Below are 17,662 nucleotides of genomic sequence, written 5' to 3'. Positions count from 1 at the left end.
ATTTGAATCGTATTTCAAATAAAGGTCTTCTTATACTTAAAATTATTCTTGTCAAACAAACTACTTTCAAACCGTTTTATAAACTGACATCAAGTCACCACTTCTTATTATTTATTAAACTTCTCAAAAGTTATACAAAACTTCTTTTATATTTTATTTGTCAAATGCACACCTAAACACGCATGGTTATATATATGTATATATATATATATATATATATATATATATATATATATATATATATCTCATGTATACAGATATAGACATAAAAGTTTTCTATTCAGTTGGTTGAGTACCTTTGGGTAACAAAGGCATATTTCGATGATACACACACACTACTAGTAACTATAATAGGTATATTTAAGATATACTATTTACCATTCCAAGTACCAGGATTTATACAAGATTCAATCTATTCATGAGTCTATACAAATACATTACATACTATGCGAAGAGATACAATCATATACAATTAAAAGACATACAATCTTAAGACATACAATTACAAAAGCATACAACTTCGAGACATACCATTTCAAGGAATACAATTTCATGAGATAGTATACTAGATATTCGTAACATTTTATATACTACAAGTGCCATATCAAGAAGGTATTTTCATATAAAAACAAATGGACATTTTCATACGTAAATCTGTTTTATACTAAGTTGTGAGATATTCAAACTTCAACGTACATTTATGTATGCATTTTAAGTGATGTATTATATACCATAATCCCTTGGAGGGGGAGCGTGATACTTGTGTATAGATCTATACGGGATTGACAATCCCGCACCTAAACTGTTAGCTACAGTTAGACCGGCAGGTCTAGGGTGACAAATGTCATAACATTCCAACGCCTGAAGAACGTTGTTACAGGCCATCAGTGTCAATAGTATGGTTATAAAACTCACATGGAGTATTAAAAACACGTTGATTTACGGAGTTTTCATATATCTTAGCGATTATAATTGTACACAAATCTACTATTTTATGACATGAAAAACATCATGGTAGTTCATTTTGGGACTTTTAAACTACCACTCACTTACAAACAAATATTGGATTTCTGAAGCAAACATTCAAAACAGTCGGGTCTTGGTAGAAGGCTACATTTTACACTAGTAGAAAATATGGGATTTTCTAAAGTTTTTCAAACGTTTACAGATATTTACAAACATGTTCATTGGTACAAACTTTCCTTCGAAAACATTTACAGGTCTTTCAATTACAGCTTTACAAATCAAAGTCACATAAATACTTATGAATTCACCAGCATTATTGCTGATACTCGCTTTCAAAATAACTTGTATTCCCAGGATACGGATAGACAGGTACGACTACCAGGTTCTGTGAAGACGGAGCAATCAAGACTCGTCTTTTATTTTTGAATATTCATTTTGTAGAATTATACTATGAAAGAGCTCAAATGTAATTAAAATTATACAATTAAAGCAATGGATGATGTTGTTGCTTGTTTACTACTTTGCATTGTTGTGATACATTACATGACATCCTCCGCCCCAGAACGTTTCCGCCGTTCTCGGTTTTGGGGTGTGACATATACTGTTTCACCGAGTAGGATACTATAAATGGTTTTCTAGAATGTTTTCACTTACTCACAACTCTTACTTATAATGTTTTATCAAAGTTCATTTTAAACTGGTTTATGGAAGGTTCCAAAGAATTTCTAAAGGTTTTCAAACTTATTTTAGCAAAGAATACCAAGTTGTGACTTTCATAAGTATAAAGGTTTTTCCAAGGTTTTCATCAAAGTTCTCTTTCATGTCGAATACTCTTGCTTGTTAGATGTCGCTGCTTCGCTTTTACTTAGTTTAAACTCCTACTTGATAACGTTTCCACTTTGTGATGCGCTTATATTTTGGTAACACTTATACTTCACGATTCGATTATCCCACACTGTTTGTTTACACTTTACGATTTGATTATTCCACACTATTCACTCACACTTTATGATTCAGTTATTCACACTATTCGCTCACACTTTATGATTCAGTTATTCCACACTATTCGCTCACACTTTATGATTAAGTTATTCCATACTATTCGCTCACACTGTACGTTATACATCACGATTCGGTTATTCCACATTGTACATTTACACACCACGACCCAGTTATACATCACGATGCGTTTCCACTTGTTACACACTCAGTCATAGTCAGACGTATGTCTGTACTTGTATAGGTGCATATAAATAATGATTAAAGGACTTAGGAAGGCTTGTCCGCCCTATTTCCTTTTCTTCGTTGAGATGTGGTCTGGTGGGATCAGATGGCCATCCGAAGGTCGTTTGATTCATTAGTTGTATGTTATGTATGCGAGAATACACATATAGGTTTACTCTAGTCAGTCCAGTTATGAGTCTCTACCCCTAGTTTAGCCCTTACGTATGAAACCCACTACCCACTATTTGGGATGCATCTTCAGGACACGGCCTTCTCCGTCGTCTAGTTGGTAACCAGAGTCACCTGTAGTGAGAGCGGACATTGTGTGTATAGATCTATATGGGATTGACACCCCCGCACCCTGACTGCTAGCTACAGTCCACGGCCCACCAAGCCAAGGGGTGACAAATGTCATAATTTATAGATGCTTGTAGGCTGTCAGGTACTCTAGTGTTGGTTAGTATGGTTACGAGTATCCTTGGTTGCCTTATAATTCATGGCCTTAAGGTAACGGTATTATACCAGCAATCTATATTGTATGCTGGGAACCCATTTTCGGAGTCACCCTGGTTTTAGACCTTGCTAGCTGTATCTTTCATTTGATACTGTTTGCGGTCTGTATTCTCCGTTTTAGATCTTGCTAGCTGTATCTTTCATTTGATACTGTATGCGGTCAGTATTCTTTGTTTTAAACCTCACTAGTTGTATCTTTCAATTTGGTACCGTCTGGGGTCTGTGTCTTCTTTTGTTAGACTGAGCCAGGCGTGTCGTTCGTTCGATACTCTCCTGGAGTCTATGATTCCTTTTGCCTTAGTCAGCAGTCCTCACTGCTGAGGCATATGTTATTTCCCTGATTTCTCTTGCTTTCTTTAATAATCAAATTCTGTATTTTGATAATGATAGCGATTAAGGGAAAACTACTTTTTACCCCCCTAACTCCGCCCAGTCTTGGTAGAAGACTGCTTTTATTAAAGAAAATATAGGATTTTCTGGAAAGCTCACTAATGTAAAGGATACTCTAAAACTACCACTTTTATTAAAGTTATTTGATTAAAATGACACTAAAATACTTATGAACTCACCAGCATTTGTAAAAATGTTGATACTCGCTTTTCAAATAACTTGTATTCTCAGGTCAGCATTAGACAGGTACCTCCCCGGAGCTTTTGATGAAGACAGCTTAGTACCAAGCTACTTTTATATCATTACCTGTATTACTTTGATGTATTGTAATGAAAACCATGTAAAACTATTACTATTAATGTAATGATTGTTGTACTTTGATTTGCTATACTACATATGTTGTGATACTTGGCATGACATCATCCATCCCAGAACGTTTCCGCCGTTCCGGTTTTGGGGTGTGACAGATAGCACACTTGAGCCCTACATCAAACGGTGAGTTCATACCCCTTAATTAACCTTTCAGATGTTTTTAACTGCTTTTATGGGGGGGAATACAATGTGAATTCAATACACTACATAATCAATCACTCGTGATTTAATGTCACACCCCAAAACCAATAACGGCGGAATACGTTTCGGGGTGGAGGACGTCAAGTACAGTATCATCACAATTGCATAATAGTAAATACAAGAAACATACAACCATTTCATTTACATAGTGAGTTGAAGTACAAGTGTGTTTTGTAATGTTTAACAAACACCGAAAGTAATACAAAAATAAGAGATGGATCTTGTATGCTCCACCTTCTCCAAAATGATGCACCTGTACCTGTCTATCTTTGACCTGAGGATACAAGTTATTTTGAAAACGAATATCAGCATAAAGCTGGTGAGTTCATAAGAGTTTAGTGTGAGTTTTTGTATAAAAAGCATTAGAACCGATAGTATGAAAAGCTGCAATTTACAGTCATAAGTAGTAGAAAAACCTAGAATATCCTATATTTTCCAGAAATACATTATAAGTGAAAACCTTTAAGAAACGTGTAATTTTCATCTTTGAAAACCATTTATTGTAAAAGTATAATAGTGTATCTCCTATAAGTAATGCAATATGGTAGGTTATGCCTGAGGTCAATAATAGTGGTACAAACTTCCTTTAGTGTTAGATACTTGATTACTTCGGGATATTAACTTAACCTTTAGTTAGGTATTTTAGTGCGATTATAGTGTATTTCTTGTATGTTACCAGAATTGTGAGTAATAGAGGACCCCATGACCTTCCCGGTCATGCACAGTGTAGTGAAGTAGTGGCATCCCCGGACCTGTACGGCTCGGACTGAAGTTAGCAGTCGGGATGTAATAGCATTTGCCCCATATAGATCTATACATATAGCATCGTCTTCCTGTCGGAAAACTCTGGGTGTAGTGTGTAGCGAGTAGAGTATCCCGTAGTGAGTTAGTGTGTTATCTCCTGATTAGTGCTTTCTCTTGGATTATAGTGTAGTAGTCTTTTGTATAACTCGTAGTGTGTCTCTTAATAGTGTATAGCATCGTATTAGGGTGTATTATAGGGTGTAAAGTAGTAGCTATAGTGAGCAATAGGGGCCTTAACTATACCTATTATAGTTAACTTGTCAATTTAGTGGTTTAAACATTTAATGATTTGAAAATACTCGTATCCAACACTAATATATATGATATATAACTAAGAAATAACTGACAGTCGGACGGATAACAACTACCCAAAGCCCACAATCAAACAAGAACAGGAAATAAGGCGAGTTATCGGTCCTATGTCTTTCAAGTCTTATTTATATAAATATATTAGTGTGGTTACATTGTATAAGGAATTTATTTAATAAAAATCTTGTCAAAAAGGAACATTTAGAAAATAGTTTATTTATCCAAAACAGTTTTGAAAACGAAAATCCTTTTATAAATCATAGTGGTAAATCACATGTGATTTGAACTACGGATAGTGAATCACATGTGATTAACTTCCATAAACATGTATAATTAACTTGTATCCCCCCCTAAAACATGTAAAAACGATTGAAAGGTTCATTAAAGGGGTATGAACTCACCTGAAATCGCGTAAATCGGGTGAATCAGGTAAATCGGGTGAAAATGTCGGTTGAGCGTTTTGTACCAAATAATGACTTCTGCACCTTTTAGGACCCTAATGTCATATGCAATATGTATTTTACAAGAAATTAATCATTTTATGCTTTTCATTAAAGTATTTAGGCATTCTACCATTGATTCAGGGTTTTAGGGCTTAGAAGGGGTTCCCGGGAGTGGTACAAGGCCAAGAGGGGTTTACGGGGGAGTCCAAGAGTTCACTCTCTTGGAGTTTACGGCCCAAAGGCCACTCCTTGGGATTTTACAGCCGTAAGGCCCCTAGGCTTGGCCGGAAACTCATGTCCTCCTCCAAATGTGCATGTTAAGGCCTCATTTCATTTCCCCCATTTTCTAGTAAGCACCTAGGACCAATTTGGAGGGTTAAAATGTTCATTTGGTGGTGTTTGAGGGAGTTTACGGTCCTAGCTTGTGCTTGGGCCGTAAACCCCATTTTATCCCTCAAAAATGGATTGTTAATTGGTCCAAATCACTCCCTTAAATCGTAGTTAAATTCTAGAAGGCCTTAGGTGAGTTTTTGGGACATTTTGGCATGGAAAATTGGGTGTTTATGACCCAAGCATAGTCTTGGCCGTAAACTCCCCTTTTTGGCTTTAAAATGTGTTGCTTAATGGCCTTAAGCATTTGCTAAGGTAATATCTTAATTCCAACATGCCTTAGATGAGTTTTTGGGGCTATTTAGCATAGAAATTTGGTGTTTATGGCCTAAGCATGTGCTTGGGCCGTAAACTCCCTTTTAGGTCCTAAAAACTTGTGCTTTCATGTCCAAACTCATCTAGGCTATTTCCTTAATTAATATCCAAGCTTAAAGGAAGAAAAAATGAGACATTTGGCCAAGTTTTGGGTGTTGACGGCCTAAGGGGCTTCCTAGGGCATAAACTCCCTTTAATCCACTAAATCCTTTGGTTTTTGACCTTTAAATGCAATGGAATATGTTTAGAATAAGATAGGGAAGAAACCCTTACATTTGGAAGTCGGAATTCGCGGTTTTGGAGTCGAGTTCGGGTCTAGAGAGAAAAAGTAGTGAGAGAGAGTGAATAAGTGGTAAAAGGGTTTAAAGTGGTGTTCATTTGCTTTATATATGTCTCGGGTATTGCACCCGGTACACGGCTACCCGATGATAAAGTCTAACGGGGTTAAAGCTTTTTACCCGGGTGAAGGGGTTGAAAAGTAATATAACTTTATTTAGTTAAACTGGGTTAACACTTACAAGTTATAATTACTTATGATAATATCAAGAAATATAAATAAATAGATATTTATTTATTGATGACTCCAAATATTACGGGAATTTATATATAACGATGAATTCCGTTAGTGAAAACGGGGTTATGCAACGGAATAGAATTTTGGTTGTCACATCATCCCCCCGTTAGGGGAATTTCGTCCTGAAATTTAGAATTCATACAGATAAGTATTACAATACTACTAAGCGAAGAGATGGGGATATTTGAGTCTCATTTAATCTTCGCGCTCCCAAGTAAATTCCAGTCCCCGCTTGGCGTTCCACCGAACTTTCACAATTGGGATGCGGCTTTGTTTCGTTCGTTTTACTTCCCGATCCATAATCTCCGCAGGCTCTTCCACAAAGTTGAGGCTGTCATTGACCTCGATCTCGTCGAGTGGAATCACGAGAGTCTCATCGGACAGGCATTTCTTCAAGTTTGAGATGTGGAAGGTAGGATGTATGTTACTTAGCTCGTGGGGTAAGTTGAGTTTGTAAGCTACGGGGCTGATTCAGGCGAGAATCTCAAAAGGCCCTATGTACCTTGGGTTCAGCTTTCCACGCTTTCCAAAGCGTATCGTGCCCTTCCAGGGCGAGACATTCAAAAGGACTGGGTCTCCCACCTGGAATTCCAAGGGTTTTTCTTCGTTTGTCGGCGTAGCTTTTCTGTCGATCCCTAGCGGCTTTTAATCGTTCACGAATCTGTACAATCTTCTCGGTCATTTCTCGAATGATCTCTGGACCAGTGAGAGCGCCTTCAGGAACTCGTCCTTTAGCTAACTGAGTGTCACCCACCTCAGCCCAGCACAAAGGGGATCTGCACTTCCGGCTGTAGAGGGCTTCGAATGGAGCTGCCTTGATGCTCGTATCATAACTATTGTTGTAGGAAAACTCCACAAGAGGTAAGTGTGTATCCCATGATTTACCGAAGTCGATCACGCAAGCTCGCAGCATATCTTCTAGAGTTTGGATCGTCCTCTCACTTTGTCCGTCAGTCTGCGGATGGTAGGCTGTACTCATATCCAGCCTCGTCCCTAGTGCCTTTTGTAGTGATTGCCAAAACCTTGAGGTAAACCTACTATCTCTATCATAGATAATAGATATAGGGACGCCATGCAGTCGTACTATTTCTTTAAGGTATGTTCTTGTGAGTTTCTCCATCTTGTCCGTTTCCTTGATGGGTAAGAACTGTGCAGACTTGGTCAATCTGTCAACGATGACCCAAATGGTATCCAACCCACCCACTGTCTTGGGTAGTTTGGTTATAAAGTCCATTGTAATCCGCTCCCACTTCCATTCCGGTATTTCTGGTTGTTGGAGGAGTCTTGATGGCTTTTGATATTCGACCTTGACCTTCGCGCAAGTAAGGCACTTACTCACAAAGGTAGCGATCTCCGCTTTCATGTTAGGCCACTAGTATAGCTTTTTGAGATCCAGATGCATCTTATATAGAACTTGTGTGGACGGAGTATCGAGTGTTGTGTGCTTCCTTCATGACCAGATCTCTGAAACCTCCATGGCGCAGAGTCCAGATTCGATCCATGAGATAGTATGCCCCATCACCCTTGACCTCCAAACTCTTATCCATTCCGCGTAGGGATTCTCCCGTCACATTCTCAGGCTTCAAGGCCTCCAACTGAGCCTCCCTGATCTGTGAGGACAGATGCGAATGGATAGTCATTGTTAATGATGTGATTCTTTGACCAGAATGCTCTTCCCTACTCAAGGCATCTGCTACTACGTTGGCTTTTCCCGGGTGATATCGAATTTCACAATCGTAATCGTTAAGTAGTTCGACCCATCGGCGTTGTCTCATGTTGAGCTCCTTCTGGTTTAGTATGTGTTGGAGGCTCTTGTGATCAGTGTACACCACGCTCCTTGTCCCATACAAGTAGTGTCTCCAGATTTTTAGTGCGAAGACGACCACTCCTAACTCGAGGTCATGAGTAGTGTAGTTCACCTCATGCGTCTTTAGCTGTCTTGAGGCATGGGCGATGACCTTACCTCGTTGCATCAAGACACAACCGAGCCCCTGATTCGATGCATCGTAGTATACAACAGAATCTTCAACTCCTTCGGGCAGGGATAATACTGGTGCGGTGCATAAGGCTTGTTTCAAGGTCTGGAATGCCTTCTCCTGTTTCTCTTCCCAGTCGAATGATACACCCTTCTGTGTCAACATGGTGAGAGGCTTCACAATCCGAGAGAAGTTTTGGATGAATCTGCGGTAGTAGCCAACGAGGCCTAGAAATTGGCGAATTTCTGTAGGCGTCTTCGGTGCTGACCAATTCTCAATAGCTTTAATTTTAGAGGGATCAACGTGGATTCCGTCTTCACTAACCACGTGTCCTAAGAATTCAACTCTTCGGATCCAAAATTTGCACCTAGAGAACTTCGCATATAACTTCTCTGACCGTAGGGTTTCTAGGACTCGTCGTAAATGATCCCTATGTTCTTGCTCGCTCCGAGAATAGACGAGTATATCATCAATAAAGATGATGATGAACTGATCTAAGTATGGACAACACACCCTATTCATCAAGTGCATGAATACTGTAGGTGCGTTGGTTAGTCCAAAGGGCATCACCACGAACTCGTAGTGCCCGTAACGGGTTCAGAAGGTTGTCTTCGGAACATCTTCCTCAAGTACTCGTAACTGGTGATACCTAGACCTAAGATCAATCTTGGAGAAGTAGCTCGCTCCTTGTAGTTGGTCGAATAGATCATCGATACGAGGCAGAGGATAGTGATTTTTAACTGTGAGTTTGTTGAGTTCCCTATAACCGATGCACATACGGAACGAGTCGTCCTTCTTCTTCACGAACAAGACAGGAGCTCCCCAAGGTGAGAAGCTTGGTCTTATAAAGCCCTTGCTAAGCAGTTCGTTAAGTTGACCGGATAGTTCCTGCATCTCGGCAGGTGCTAAACGATAGGGCGACTTAGCTACGGGAGTAGCTCCTGGAACTAGGTCGATTCTGAACTCAACCTGACGTTTGGGAGTAAACCTGGAAGGTCCTCTGGGAAGACATCAGGGAAATCACATACGACGGGGATGTCTTTTGGGTTCTTCGATTTCTGGCTTGTGTCGACGATGTGAGCAAGGAAGGCGCGGTATTCCTTACGTAAGTATTTCTGAGCCTGTATACTAGAGATGATACGAAGACTCGTACTGGGTTTATCTCCATAGATCAATAGAGTTTCGCAATTCGGAAGATTTAAGCGAATGGCTTTGTCAAAACATAAGATATCGGCACGATACACACTCAACCAGTCCATACCAACAATGACATCGAAACTCTTGATTGAGACTGGTATGAGATCGATTGGAAATGAGTGATCATCTAACGTGAGGGTACAACCTACGTAGATTTCGTTAGATCTTTCGGTTTTCCCGTTAGCCATTTCTACGACGAATGTTTCTTTTAGTAGTTGTAAGGATTGTTTGAGTAGTGTTTAAAGTTTTGGTTTACGAAGCTTCTTTCGGCACCACTATCGAATAAGACACAGGCATAAGAGTTGTTGAGAAGAAACGTACCCATGACTATTGTGGGATCCGCCACTGCTTCATTGTGACCAATAGCAAGTAGTCTTCCGGTTCTGCCAGCATTTCATCCTTCGGATAGTTTTTCTTGAAGTGACCAGCTTCACCACAACCGTAACACGTTGGGGTCACTCCCGAACCGGGAACTTGCGAAATAGGTTTGGGAGGGGCTTTGCAAAATCGCACCGTATGGCCCTTCCAACTGCAGTTGGAACACTGCAATTCATGGCAGGGGCCGTTATGGTGGTAAGGGCACTTTGGACATTTGGGCAGATTCCCATTATAAGGCTTTGGCGGTGCAAGAGCGGTTGGAGTAGTGGCAGCATGGACCGCCACAATTTGCTGGTCCCTAGATGAGGTTTGAGTCTTCTTGCCCTTCTTCTTATCCCATCGCTTCCTCTTTCTTTCATATGAATCGGGTAGTGCAGTGGTAGTTGTGGTTGCTGTTGCTGGAGTGGAAGAGATTTCATGATTGATCAGACTCTAGGTTAATTCCTTGGCGCTGTCGAAGGTGGTAGGGCATGAGGCTAGAACATTTACTCGATACGAGGGCACTAAACCCCAGATGTACCGTTCAATCTTCTTGCTTTCGGACGGTATCATATTGGGACACATAGCCGCCAAGTCACAGAACCTGGCCGTATACGCTATTATGTCGGTCCCTTTCATATTGAGGTTCCAAAGATCCTCCTCAAGTTTCTGAATTTCGCCTCTAGGGCAGTACTCCTTTCTCATGAGATCCTTTAGAGTGTCCCAGCCCAGGGCATTGGCTGTAACCAAGGAGAGTGCACTGACATGGCCGTTCCACCATGTCAATGCCCTGTTAGTGAGGGTGGCAGTTGCGAACTTGATTTTGCTCTCTTCGGGGCAAGATCACATCTCAAAGACAGCATCGGTTCTTTCGAACCATTGGGACAATACCAGAATTCCTCTGGTACCATCGAAGAAGGTAGGTTTACAGTTCATGAAGTCCTTATAAGTGCATCCCTGCACTCTTTGATGGACTTCACCAAATCTAGAGTTGCCACCGCTCGCATCACCGGAGTTCACTTGAGCCATGGCTGCTGTCATCGCTGCAGTCATAGCCATTTGAAACAGCACTGGATCGAACTGCGGAGGAGGAGGTGGTGGTGGAGGAGAGGTTTGAGTTGTTGGTCTTCCTCTGTTTAAACGCCTTCGTGGAGGCATCTTTCACTGGAAGACCATAGAAATGATAGCAATAGTAAGAGTCTATTGCGAGGATGAATAGAGTGTTTCATGGATTAAATCACATAATTCAAGAACAGAATGAGAGTCATAGCAATAGAGTAGTCAACTACCAATACACTGGTATAAATGATGTAACACAAGTTCATGAAAATTAACCTAACAGTAGGTCTCACATCAAACCATAGAGAAAATGTTGGCAGTTTAGAGGTCTAGTTAGAGTACTTTTAAGCTAGGAATGTTTACAGACAAGAGATCTACTGAACATCGAGAGGAAAGGCTAGTCCTTTAAACAAAAGAGTGGGGTACTAGACGTCTTCTACTGGCGACGGTTACTTGTTGGGCGAACCCTCAGATCCGCTAGCTGACTCATAACTTCTTGAAGGTGTCGATCATGAATCCTTTGACGTGCTCGGAGTTCCCTAACTTCGGCTCGAGGTTCAGCTAGGTGATGCTGCAGAGCCTCGTTGGTCCTCCTTGTCCTGTCCACGGCTTCTTCGAGTTGGTAGATGCGGGCAGTGTTGAGATTCGAGTTGGCATCCATTTCTACAACTTGACCAATGGATGCTTGACCCTGCTCAACATTCCTGGCAATCCTCTGGACCATGATGGGTAGAACTCGTTCCGCTGATCCTCCTTTGTTTATGTTGTAGAAGCTTCGATATCCATTGTAAGGCAAGGGCTGGCCCTACTCCTCGCTCCATCGGTGCAAGGATATGGCCCACATAGGAGTGGGACCCCGAAATTTCGGACGGGGGTTGGGGTTCGGAGCTCCGGGAGGTAGGTTATTAACTTCTGGCTCGGAGTCGGAGTTATCCGAAAAGCCTTTTGCTCGGTGGTCATCCAGAGGGATTGGGTGATCGTCGTCTGACTCTTCGCTGAGCCATCCTCCATTTCCCTGGTTTGGGTAGTACGGGTCGTCTGGAAGGTGGAAGCCAGCCATGATATCTATGCGAGAAAAGGGGAAAAGAAGATTAATAGGCGCACTAACCTAAATTACTTATAAGATGATCGTCACGAGTTAGACCAATACTTGCATAATGCATACTAATTACATGTGACCGGGGTAGGATAGTCCGTCGAATAAGTGACCCTAACTCTAAATCCACAACCAAACAAGGAACAGGAAGTAAAGCAAAGATCACAGATTCTAAGTCTATAACGCCCTAGTCACATGTAACTGGAAAGTATCCATTTAGCAACTATTGCTCCATCAGTAACGACCCTTTTTAGTTCTCACACATGTATGTTTCAGAGGTACAGAATACTCCTATAGTATTCTTATGCTAACGTTATTGTGGTAGTGTTGGTAAGTTTTAGACTTGTTGTAACACCACAACCAAGCTTAGGCACATGCTAGTCACTCCCTGGAAAACATAGTTGATCAGGCTACATCCCCCCAAATGTGACCATATGTCTCTAAGTCCAATTGTGCTATCCAACAATCTTAATACTTTTGTTTTGTTCTAGTGCGATATTGACTTCTGTATTTTATAGTGGTGTGTGTATATATATACTTAGTTAAATCTTTTAAATGCTTAACAGTATATATTCTTGGTCAGAGTGTTTTAGTCCCGAAGTGTTTATAGTTCGTATATCTTTTATAGGTTGATATACATGATTCGCTATAAACAATGCTCTGATACCAATCTTTCACACCCCAAAACCAATAACGGTGGAATACGTTTCGGGGTGGAGGACGTCAAGTACAGTATCATCACAATTGCATAATAGTAAATACAAGAAACATACAACCATTTCATTTACATAGTGAGTTTAAGTACAAGTGTGTTTTGTAATGTTTAACAAACACCAAAAGTAAGAGATGGATCTTGTATGCTCCACCTTCTCCAAAATGCTGTACGTGTACCTGTCTATCTTTGACCTGAGGATACAAGTTATTTTGAAAACGAATATCAGCATAAAGCTGGTGAGTTCAAAAGAGTTTAGTGTGAGTTTTTGTATAAAAAGCATTAGAACCAATAGTATGAAAAGCTGCAATTTACAGTCATAAGTAGTAGAAAAACCTAGAAAATCCTATAATTTCCAGAAATACATTATAAGTGAAAACCTTTAAGAAACATGTAATTTTCATCTTTAAAACCCATTTATTGTAAAAGTATAATAGTGTATCTCCAATAAGTAATGCAATATGGTAGGTTATGCCTGAGGTCAATAATAGTGGTACAAACTTCCTTTAGTGTTAGATACTTGATTACTTCGGGATATTAACTTAACCTTTGTTAGGTATTTTAGTGCGATTATAGTGTATTTCTTGTATGTTACCAATAGTGTGAGTAATAGAGGACCCCATGACCTTCCCGGTCATGCACAGTGTAGTGAAGTAGTGGCATCCCTGGACCTGTATGGCTCGAACTGAAGTTAGCATTCGGGATGTAATAGCGTCTGCCCCGTATAGATCTATACATATAGCGTCGTCTTCCTGTCGGAAAACTCTGGGCGTAGTGTGTAGCGAGTAGAGTATCCCGTAGTGAGTTAGTGTGTTATCTCCTGATTAGTGCTTTCTCTTGTATTATAGTGTAGTAGTCTTTTGTATAACTCGTAGTGTGTCTCTTAATAGTGTATAGCATCATATTAGGGTGTAAAGTAGTAGCTATAGTGAGCAATAGGGGACTTAACTATACCTATTATAGTTAACTTAGTGTGTATGGTTCTTGTCAATTTAGTGGTTTAAACATTTAATGATTTTAAAATACTCGTATCCAACACTAATATATATGATATATAACTAAGAAATCAACGACAGTCGGACGGATAACAACTACCCTAAGCCCACAATCAAACAAGAACAGGAAATAAGACGAGTTATCGGTCCTAAGTCTTTCAAGTCTTATTTATATAAATATATTAGTGTGGTTACATTGTATAAGGAATTTATTTAATAAAAATCCTGTCAAAAAGGAACATTTAGAAAATAGTTTATTTATCCAAAACAGTTTTGAAAACGAAAATCCTTTTATAAATCATAGTGGTAAATCACATGTGATTTGAACTACGGATAGTGAATCACATGTGATTAACTTCCATAAACATGTATAATTGAGTTGTATCCCCCCCCCCCCCCTAAAACATGTAAAAACAATTGAAAGGTTCATTAAAGGGGTATGAACTCACCTGAAATCGCATGAATCGGGTAAATCGGGTGAAAGTGTCGGTTGAGCGTTTTGTACCAAATAACGACTTGTGCACCTTTTAGGACCCTAATGTCATATGCAATATGTATTTTACAAGAAATTAATAATTTTATGCTTTTCATTAAAGTATTTAGGCATTCTAGCATTGATTCGGGGTTTTAGGGCTTAGAAGGGGTTCCCGGGAGTGGTACAAGGCCAAGAGGGGTTTACGGGGGAGTCCAAGAGTTCACTCCCTTGGAGTTTACGGCCCAAAGGCCACTCCTTGGGAGTTTACGGCCGTAAGACCCCTAGGCTTGTCCATAAATTCATGTCCTCCTCCAAATGTGCATGTTAAGGCCTCATTTCATTTCCCCCATTTTCTAGTAAGTGCCTAGGACCAATTTGTAGGGTTAAAACCTTCATTTCGTGGTATTTGAGGGAGTTTATGATCCTAGTTTGTGCTTGGCCCGTAAACCCCATTTTGTCCCTCAAAATGGATTGTTAATTGGTCCAAATCACTCCCTTAAATCTTAGTTAAATTTTAGAAGGCCTTAGGTGAGTTTTTGGGACATTTTGGCATGGAAAATTGGGTGTTTATGGCCCAAGCATAATCTTGGCCGTAAACTCCCCTTTTTGGCTCTAAAATATGTTGCTTAATGGCCTTAAGCATTTCCTAAGGTCATATCTTAATTCCAACATGCCTTAGATGAGTTTTTGGGGCTACTTAGCATAGAAATTTGGTGTTTACGGCCTAAGCATGTGCTTGGGCCGTAAACTCCCTTTTTGGTGCTAGAAACTTGTGTTTTCATGTCCAAACTCATCTAGGCTATTTCCTTAATTAATATCCAAGCTTAAAGGAAGAGAAAATGAGACATTTGGCCAAGTTTTGGGTGTTTACGGCCTAAGGGGCTTCCTAGGCCGTAAACTCCCTTTAATCCACTAAATCTTATGGTTTTTAACCTTTAAATGCAATGGAATATGTTAAGAATAAGATAGGGAAGAAACCCATACGTTTGGAGGTCGAAATTCGCGGTTTTGGAGTCGAGTTCGGATCTAGAGAGAGAAAGTTGTGAGAGAGAGTGAATGAGTGGTAAAAGGGTTTAAAGTGGTGTTCATTTGCTTTATATATGTCTCGGGTATTGCACCCGGTACACGGCTACCCGATGTTAAAGTTTAACGGGGTTAAAGTTTTTTACCCGGGTGAAGGGGTTGAAAGTAATATAACTTTATTTAGTTAAACTGGGTTAACAGTTACAAGTTATATTTACTTATGATAATATCAAGAAATATAAATAAATAGATATTTATTTATTGACGACTCCAAATATTACAGGAATTTATATATAGCGACGAATTTCATTAGTGAAAACGGGGTTATGCAACGGAATAGAATTTGGGTTGTCACATTTAAGACTTACTATCAAAAGGATTTTCTAAATTTTCAAAGTAACATGTCAGAAAAGTTATTTCAAATGTTTATCAACCTCATTTTCACGAATCAACTGTCTCAAAACTGATTTTCAATGTTTTCAAACCTTAAATTATTTCCAAATCATGTCTACACTAATATATTTATATAAATAAGTATTGAAGGACTTAGAACTGATAATTGACCTTATTTCCTGTTCTCGTTTGATTGCGGACTTAGGGTGTTAGGTTATCTGTCCGACTGTCGTTTAATAGTTAGTTATATATCTTGTATATTTGTGTTAGATATAAAAGTTTTCACTCTAGTTCGATACTCCTACATATCAAAGACACTCAATTAAGTACTCTATTTAACTATAATAGGTATAGTTAAGGATTACCGTTCATTACCGATGTTACTATGATACACATTATGGTCAATACAATTACAAGACTTTATGTACAATACACTATGTGAAAAGAACGCTATATACTATACTATACTAAGGTAACACTATCCACTATATGAAGAAACACTATAAACTACATCAAGAGAACATTACATAGTACACTAAGAAAATACTATATACTATACGATAGAAAATACTACAATGGAATGTGATGCACTATTTCTCTATATGACACTTTGTTATGCAACTGTCGGGTAACCATCGCCTCCTGGAGGGAGAGAAACCACTATGTGTATAGATCTATACGGGACGGATTTTCCCCCATCCCGACTGCCAGCTACAGTCCGAGCCTTTTTGGCCCAGGGATGACAAAACACTACTACACTATTAGTGACTTGGAGGGTCAGCCGCTATACTACTAACTCTCAGTATGATTACATACGAGCTCACATGCAAACCTTAATTAAACACATATCCCGAAGTGTATATAAAAATTAATACTATCCGGAGTTTACATTTACTATTACATTTAACCAGTAGGGACGTTGTTGGGGTGAAATTCTATCCCTTCTCTATAACGAATGAGTTTAAAACTGTATTTTCATTACTGATATTTTCACGAGAAGACTATTACATTTTCAAAGAAACGAACTTACAAATAACCCAGTCTTGGTAAAATGCTACTTTTGCTGGAAAATATGGGATTTTCTAGGAACCGAACTAATTTCAAATTTTGATAATTACCATTTCACTACTAGATTGTAAACATTTTGATACAAGCAACGACACTAAATACTTATGAACTCACCAGCTATATGCTGATACTTGTTTTCAAAATAACTTATATTCTAAGGTCAACAATAAACAGGTACTGATGCAGCTTTTGGGAAGATGGAGCATATACAAGATTCATCTTTTATTTTGTTTATACTTTTGGTGTCTATCAAACTGCATAGAACGCGCTTGTATTACAATTATTATATTAATGAAATGGATGTTGTTGCTTGTTTTTACTATCATGCATTGTTATGATACTATACATGACATCCTCCACCCCAGAACGTATTCCACCGTTCTCGGTTTTGGGGTGTGACAGATTGGTATCAGAGCATTGTTTATAGTGAATCAAGTATATCAACCCATAAAAGATATACAAACTATAAACACTATTGAACTAAAACAATCTAACCAAGAATATATACTTTTAATACTAAAATATTTAACTAAGTATATATATATATATATATATATATATATATATATATATATATATATATATATATATCCACGAATACAAAGGGTCAGTATCATGCTAGAACATAACAAAAGTATTAAGATTGTTGAGCAGCACAGTTAGGCTTAGAGACATATGGTCACATCTGGGTGGATGTATCCTGATCAACTACATTTTTCTAGGAGTAACTAGCATGTTCCTAAGAATGGTTGTGATGCTGCAACAAGTCTAAAACTTACCAACACTACCACAAGAACTCTAACACGAGAA

Source organism: Lactuca saligna, chromosome 9 (assembly GCF_052625555.1).
Source record: "Lactuca saligna cultivar CGN05327 chromosome 9, ASM5262555v1, whole genome shotgun sequence".
Classification (NCBI taxonomy): Eukaryota; Viridiplantae; Streptophyta; class Magnoliopsida; order Asterales; family Asteraceae; genus Lactuca; species Lactuca saligna.
Note: the sequence above shows the minus strand (reverse complement) of the source record.